The 6,329-nt window shown below is 35.2% G+C and overlaps 1 protein-coding gene across 1 annotated transcript in view; it reads right to left on the minus strand.

Moving 5' to 3' along the window:
- LOC106871835 (fibropellin-1) overlaps nt 1–6,329 on the minus strand; it is a 61,315-nt gene that overhangs the window by 1,315 nt on the left and 53,671 nt on the right. The gene's annotated exons all lie outside the window — the stretch shown is intronic.

The raw sequence follows: 6,329 nt of genomic DNA on the forward strand, positions 1-6,329 counted from the left end.
GGCAGAATTAATAGTCAAGACTATTTAAGCATTTTATCTGATCGAATTCCTCCTATGGTTGCGAAACTGTCTCAGGAGGGAAACGCAATCTTTCAGGATAATAATGCACCAATTCACACAGCTAAAGTTGTTACTGAATGGCACAAGGAACATTCTAGTGAAGTTGAACATCTTATCTGGCCACCACAGTCCCCAGATCTCAATATTATTGAACATTTATGATGTATTTAAGTTAACAGGGATATAAACACACCAGCATCAGTTGTCAAGCAATGTTGGGGGGGACAAACACAGACATACAAATGTATACACACATACGATGGGTTTCTTTCAGTTTCGTATTTCTTTATTGCTTTTTTTTTTTTCTGTTTGTAATTAGTACCAGATCTCCAACAGAGTCTGTTTTGATGTTATATTTTTCTGCCATGCAAGGTAGATAGCTCCAGGAACGATTTTCATAGAGGGTGGCATTAGCTATTATTGCCCAAGTTATATCTGCGTCTATGTTTCTTTCTTTTAGATTCCAAATATGTCATGACAAGGATGTTGCATTTCTTTGAAATATTTTGCAGAAAGAGTGAATGTACTGCATTAACCAAGCTTTGAATGTTTTGTTCATTTCTCTGATATTGTTTTTATTGGTGCATCACTCTTGTGGTACCATAGACTTATAAAAGATTGGCATGGATATACAAACAGACAAATAGATAGATACAAATAAAGAGGTATATATAGACAGACCATGAGGTATATGTGTATATATATACATATATATAGATAGACAGACAGATAGGTAGGTAGGTAGGTAGATGGATGGATAGATAGATATTGCCAGAAATTTGGAAGGGTAGAAACATGGGGGAGAGTAAAAGAAATATAGAAAAATGAAAGAAATACAAAGAAAAAGAAAAAAAGGGAAATAACAAAAGAAAAATAAATGTAAGTAAAGAAAGAAAAAAAGCCAAAAATAGAAATAAAAAAAACAGTCAGGGAACTAAAATGAGAAAAGAATAAAATCAGAAAGTCGAACATCAAAGCACAAAATAATTATAAATATGGATGTGTGTGTGTATGTTGGTATGAATGTGTATGTATGAATCAGTGAGTGTATTTGTGTGTGTATATATATATATATATATATATATATATAGTGGGGGCCAAAAGTCATGCACCAAAACCATTTGGCATTTAATTCTCATGTCTATTCTAACCCCAGGTCGGATAGAACTTCAGGCAAGACTAACTTCAGCTGAAGATTTTACTCACAACATTTATCTGAGTCTTTTTCTTTATCATTTTATATTTTATTTTATTATTTTGTTATGTTGTTGTTGTTATTATTATTATTATTATTATTATTATTATTACTAAGCCTGGCTGAACTCTTAGCATGCCGAGTGAAAAGCTAAGCGCTATTTCATCAGTCTTTACATTCTTAGTTCAAATTCTGCCGAGGTCAACTTTGCTCTTCATCCGTTCAGGGTCGATAAATTAAGTACCAGTGATGTACTGGGTCGATCTAATCAACTGCCCCCCCACCCAAAAAAAAATTGTGGGGGGGTGCCTTGTACCTAGATAAAGTGATAGTAGTATGTTGTCAACTTAATGTGACAGTCCCATGAAAGGGAAGAATGCTACTGTTATTTAAGCTCTAGGAAACTGTCACATTAAGCTGACAACATACTATAACTTTATTGTGCTGCTACTGCATAGATCTCTCTGAGAGATTCAGAAATGTATTATTTCTACTTGTGCCTAGAGTAGCAAAGATTATTATTATTATTATTATTATTATTATTACTATCATCATCATCATTATTAAGGTGGTGAGCTGACAGAATCGTTAGCATGCCGGGTGAAATGCTTAGTGGTATTTCGTCTGTCTTTATGTTCTGAGTTCAAATTCCGCCGAGGTTGACTTTGCCTTTCATCCTGCTTTTCTAAGCAGGGGGAAAGAAACTGGAAGAGGGCACTTTTGCAGGCCTTGGGGACGACAGAGTAATCTAGGATTTTTACCTGGGGTTTACCCTGGATTACCCCAAGTGGACTGCCCCCTCCTATTGGGGATTCTATTTATTTCTCTACTTTTTATAACGTATCCTCTGTTATCGTCTTTAATGTGGTATTATCTCCCCTTGATGTTAACCCCACGTTTTTGTAGTTTTTGTCTTTTTTTTTCTGCTGTAACTCATCCTTTGATATTGTTTTCCATGTCTTGGGCCTTTGTGGCCAATAAAAGAAATCCTTATTATTATTATTATTATTATTATTACCTCCACCTTAGGTATTGTTTTCAGTTGTGTTTGTTTGTTTGTTGGTTTGTCTGTGGACAAATTATCTCAAGAATCACCGGATGGATTCGGATGAAACTTTCAGGGATGTTTGGCCTCGTGACTGGCATGAACTGATTAGATTTTGGGATCGATCTGGTACTGGACAAAGATTCTGAATTATTTTTCCTATTTTTTTACTTAATTTTTGAGAGCGGTCGGGTTCATTTTTAGTATTCTCTTTTGTGAGAGCAGTCGAGTTTATTTCAGATATTCTCATTCTAAAAATCAACTCTGGTTTAGCCATATTTCACCCGTCGCTACGTTCTGAGTTCAAATTCTGTCGAGGTCGACTTTGCGTTTCATCCTTTCGGATGTTGATAAATTAAGTACCAGTGAAACACTGGGGGAGTTTTCAGTTTTTAATAACTTCCTTAATTTTACATATAAATACATGAAATTTTGATACAATATAAAGGACATAACGGAAATTAATATCCATAAGTCAAATTTTGCAACACCAATACATTACATATTAAAAATGACATTGCTAAGTGGCAGCCATTTTTGGCTTCGCATGCCCGTGCTATTTCCAAAACTTGCACCATAATACCCTCAAGAGTTTCAGACCCCATTTTTTAAATATTTTTCTATTGATGTTCTCCTTCAGTTATACCAGGGTCTCCAGTTTGTTGACGTAAACCCTCTCTTTCAGGTATCCTCACAAGAAATATCCAGGCTTTTCAAGTCTGGGGAACATGACAGCCAGTTGACATTGCCATCGCGGGAGAGTATTCCCTCTCCAAAACACTGCCGTAACAACTGCATTGTTTCTCTTGTGGTATGAGCAGTTGCCATATCTAGCTGGAACCATGTGTGGGGTCTACTTTGAATGGCTGTCACGTTCCCCAGACTTGACTAGCCTGGATTTTTTTCTTGTGGGGATACCAGAAAGCGAGAGTTTACGTCAACAAACCAGAAACCTTGGCGCAACTGATGGAGAACATCAACAGAGAAATCAGAGAATTAGGGTCTGAAATTCTTGAGGGTGTTATGGTACAAGGTTTGGAAAGAGCAAGGACGTGGGAAGTCGAAAATGGCTGCCATTTAAACGATGTCATTTTTGATATGTGATGTAATGGTGTTGCAAAATTTGACTTGTGTATATTAATTTCCAATATATCCTTTATATTGTATCAAAATTTCATGCATTTATTTGTAAAGTCAAGGAAGTTGTTAAAGACTGAAATCCATCAGTGACTTTTGGGACACTCTGTACCTGTTAGAAACAATAGCCAAATCTTCTTAAATCATACCTTAGAGTATTATATATGTTTATATGTATGAGCCAATGAGAGAGAACACTACATGGTTGCTAGATGTAGCAGAAATAGCAGCCAAATCTACCCCAAATCACACCATACTGTTCTTGACTAAAAATATGAATGAAGGAAACACAAGCCAATGTAGAGCATGATAAAGAGTGTTTGAATAGAAGGCAGGATAGTCATGGCTGGAACATCACTGATTATGAATTCCCTGGGAGTAAACTAGTATAGCAAAAAAAAAAAAAAACAGCAACATAGTGATGCAGGAGCCACCACATCAACACCCACTCTTGTGTTATAGTATTTTTGACTGCTGTTTCCAGCAGTTTAGCATTTAAATATATTTGAGCATCTCTATATATGCATATAGAGTTGAGAATACATAGATAAAATATACAAATCTGCACATACACATACATACATACATATGAAAATATCCCGTCGTTCAATCTAAAATTCCAATGATGGAGTCTTGGATCTATGTTAGAGACTAGCTCTTTCTCTATTGGCAAGAAATCTTGAGATAAAACTAAATAATAATATACATACACACACACATACAAACGAACAAACAAATAAACAGAAATATTCTGTTGATGTCGAAAATGAAGGTGCCTTGGATCTTGGTCAGAAACCAGCTCTTTCTTCATTGGCAAGAAATCTTGAAATCAAACGTAATTATGTCTGACATACATACATACATACATAGTTATCACTGCCATTGTTGTAACAACAACAACAACAGCAACAACAATTACAAGATACTTGAACAGGAAGAAGAAGAAAAAGAAGGAAAAAAAAAACTATTGTTTTTTTTAAATTTGTTTATTAATTTATTTGTATATTTTTGTTCATTTTTTAAAAAATATTTTATTACTCAATTTCAAAAAAATATAACATCACAAACAGGATTGGGAGATATTTGTACAAGAACTTGAAGACTCAGATGGAACAATATACATGTGTGTGTGTGTGTGTGTGTGTTTGCGTGTGTGTAAACAAAACACATATGCTGCATATGTGCGACCGAAAATGTTTACATTACTAGAAGTGTTTTTATTTGCGATTTCATATATATATATATGTGTGTCGACAAGTTGTTGTATACATATATACACATATGTATATATACACATATTTAATTTCAACAGTAAATTTTTATTTTTGTGCAGAGCACATTTTTTTTTTTTTTTTAAAGGATGAGAAAAAACAAAATATTTGAAAACAATTTTGAAATATAAGGAAAATGTGTGAAAAAAAATAACGACATATTTCCTATCTACACCATATTTACAACTGTCCTCCAAATTTATGTCACAGGTCGTCTCTCTGTACTGCCCCTTGCAGGACTTTGTCCACTCACTGTAGAGTCTTAACCTCTTAACATATTATCCCGTATATTTTCGTTTAGAGATGTCTAGTAAATATATATTTGAACGAAAATATACGTTCACTGTATTCTGAGGCATTTTCCACTTATTTCTAACCCCCAAATATTTCATTCATGATGTTATTCCTGTTTCTTATAATTAACAATCAGTAACTCTCTCTCTCTCTTTACTCTTTTACTTATTTCAGTCATTTGACTGCGGCCATGCTGGAGCACCGCCTTTATAATCGAGCAAATCGACCCCCAGGACTTATTCTTTGTAAGCCTAGTACTTATTCTATTGGCCTCTTTTTGCTGAACCACTAAGTTACGAGGACAAAAACACACCAGCATCAGTTGTCAAATGATGGTGGGGGGACAAAGACAGACACACATACACACACACACATATATATATATATATCTATATATATATATATATATACGATGGGCTTTTTTCAGTTTCCGTCTACCAAATCCACTCACAAGGCTTTGGTCGGCCCGAGGCTATAGTAGAAGACACTTGCCCAAGGTGCCACACAGTGGGACTGAACCAGGAACCATGTGGTTGGTAAGCAAGCTACTTACCACCAGTAACTTCATCATAAAATTGTAACTGATCCAAAATAATTTGTGCACTTATTCTTACTTATATACAAATTCAAAATGAATAATAATAAAATGATTTTTTATTGCCTGAAATTGGAAAAAAAAAATGCATTTGCTAAAAAGTTAAGGACTTCTAAAAGTTATCAGTGGATGCAATTTGTGATTTGACTGCTATTTCTACCAGGTCGAGATACCATGTAGAGGTTTCCATCATTGGCTCATACATGCATATATACTTACTTACATACTTACACAAGACAGTGGAGTGTGATGTGAGGGTGATTTGGCTGCCATGCAGCGGTCTCCCTCATTGGCTCACATGTACATGCATAAAAGATTAGGGTGTGATCTGAGGGAGATTTGACTGCTATTTCTAGCAGGTCTAGCTACCATGCAGAAGTCTCCCTCATTGGCTCATGCATGCATACATATATATACACTTAAGACAGTAGGATGTGAATTGAGGGAGATATGGCTGCTGGTACTACCAAGTCTAGCTACCATGTAGAGGCCTGACATTGGCTCATACATCTACACACACATATAACAATTGTCAAACCTACCACATATATATATGCATTTCATGTTGCTCCATGATCATTTCCTCATCTGACATGTAGCACCCATTGCACCTGTACAGGGAATGTCCATTTGATGGAGGGAGAGAGCTTATGTGTACACTCCCTCCATCAAATGGACATATACATACATACATACATACGTATATATATGTATATATATATATATATATAT

This window comes from Octopus bimaculoides, unplaced genomic scaffold (genome assembly GCF_001194135.2).
Source record: "Octopus bimaculoides isolate UCB-OBI-ISO-001 unplaced genomic scaffold, ASM119413v2 Scaffold_25406, whole genome shotgun sequence".
In the NCBI taxonomy this organism is placed as follows: domain Eukaryota; kingdom Metazoa; phylum Mollusca; class Cephalopoda; order Octopoda; family Octopodidae; genus Octopus; species Octopus bimaculoides.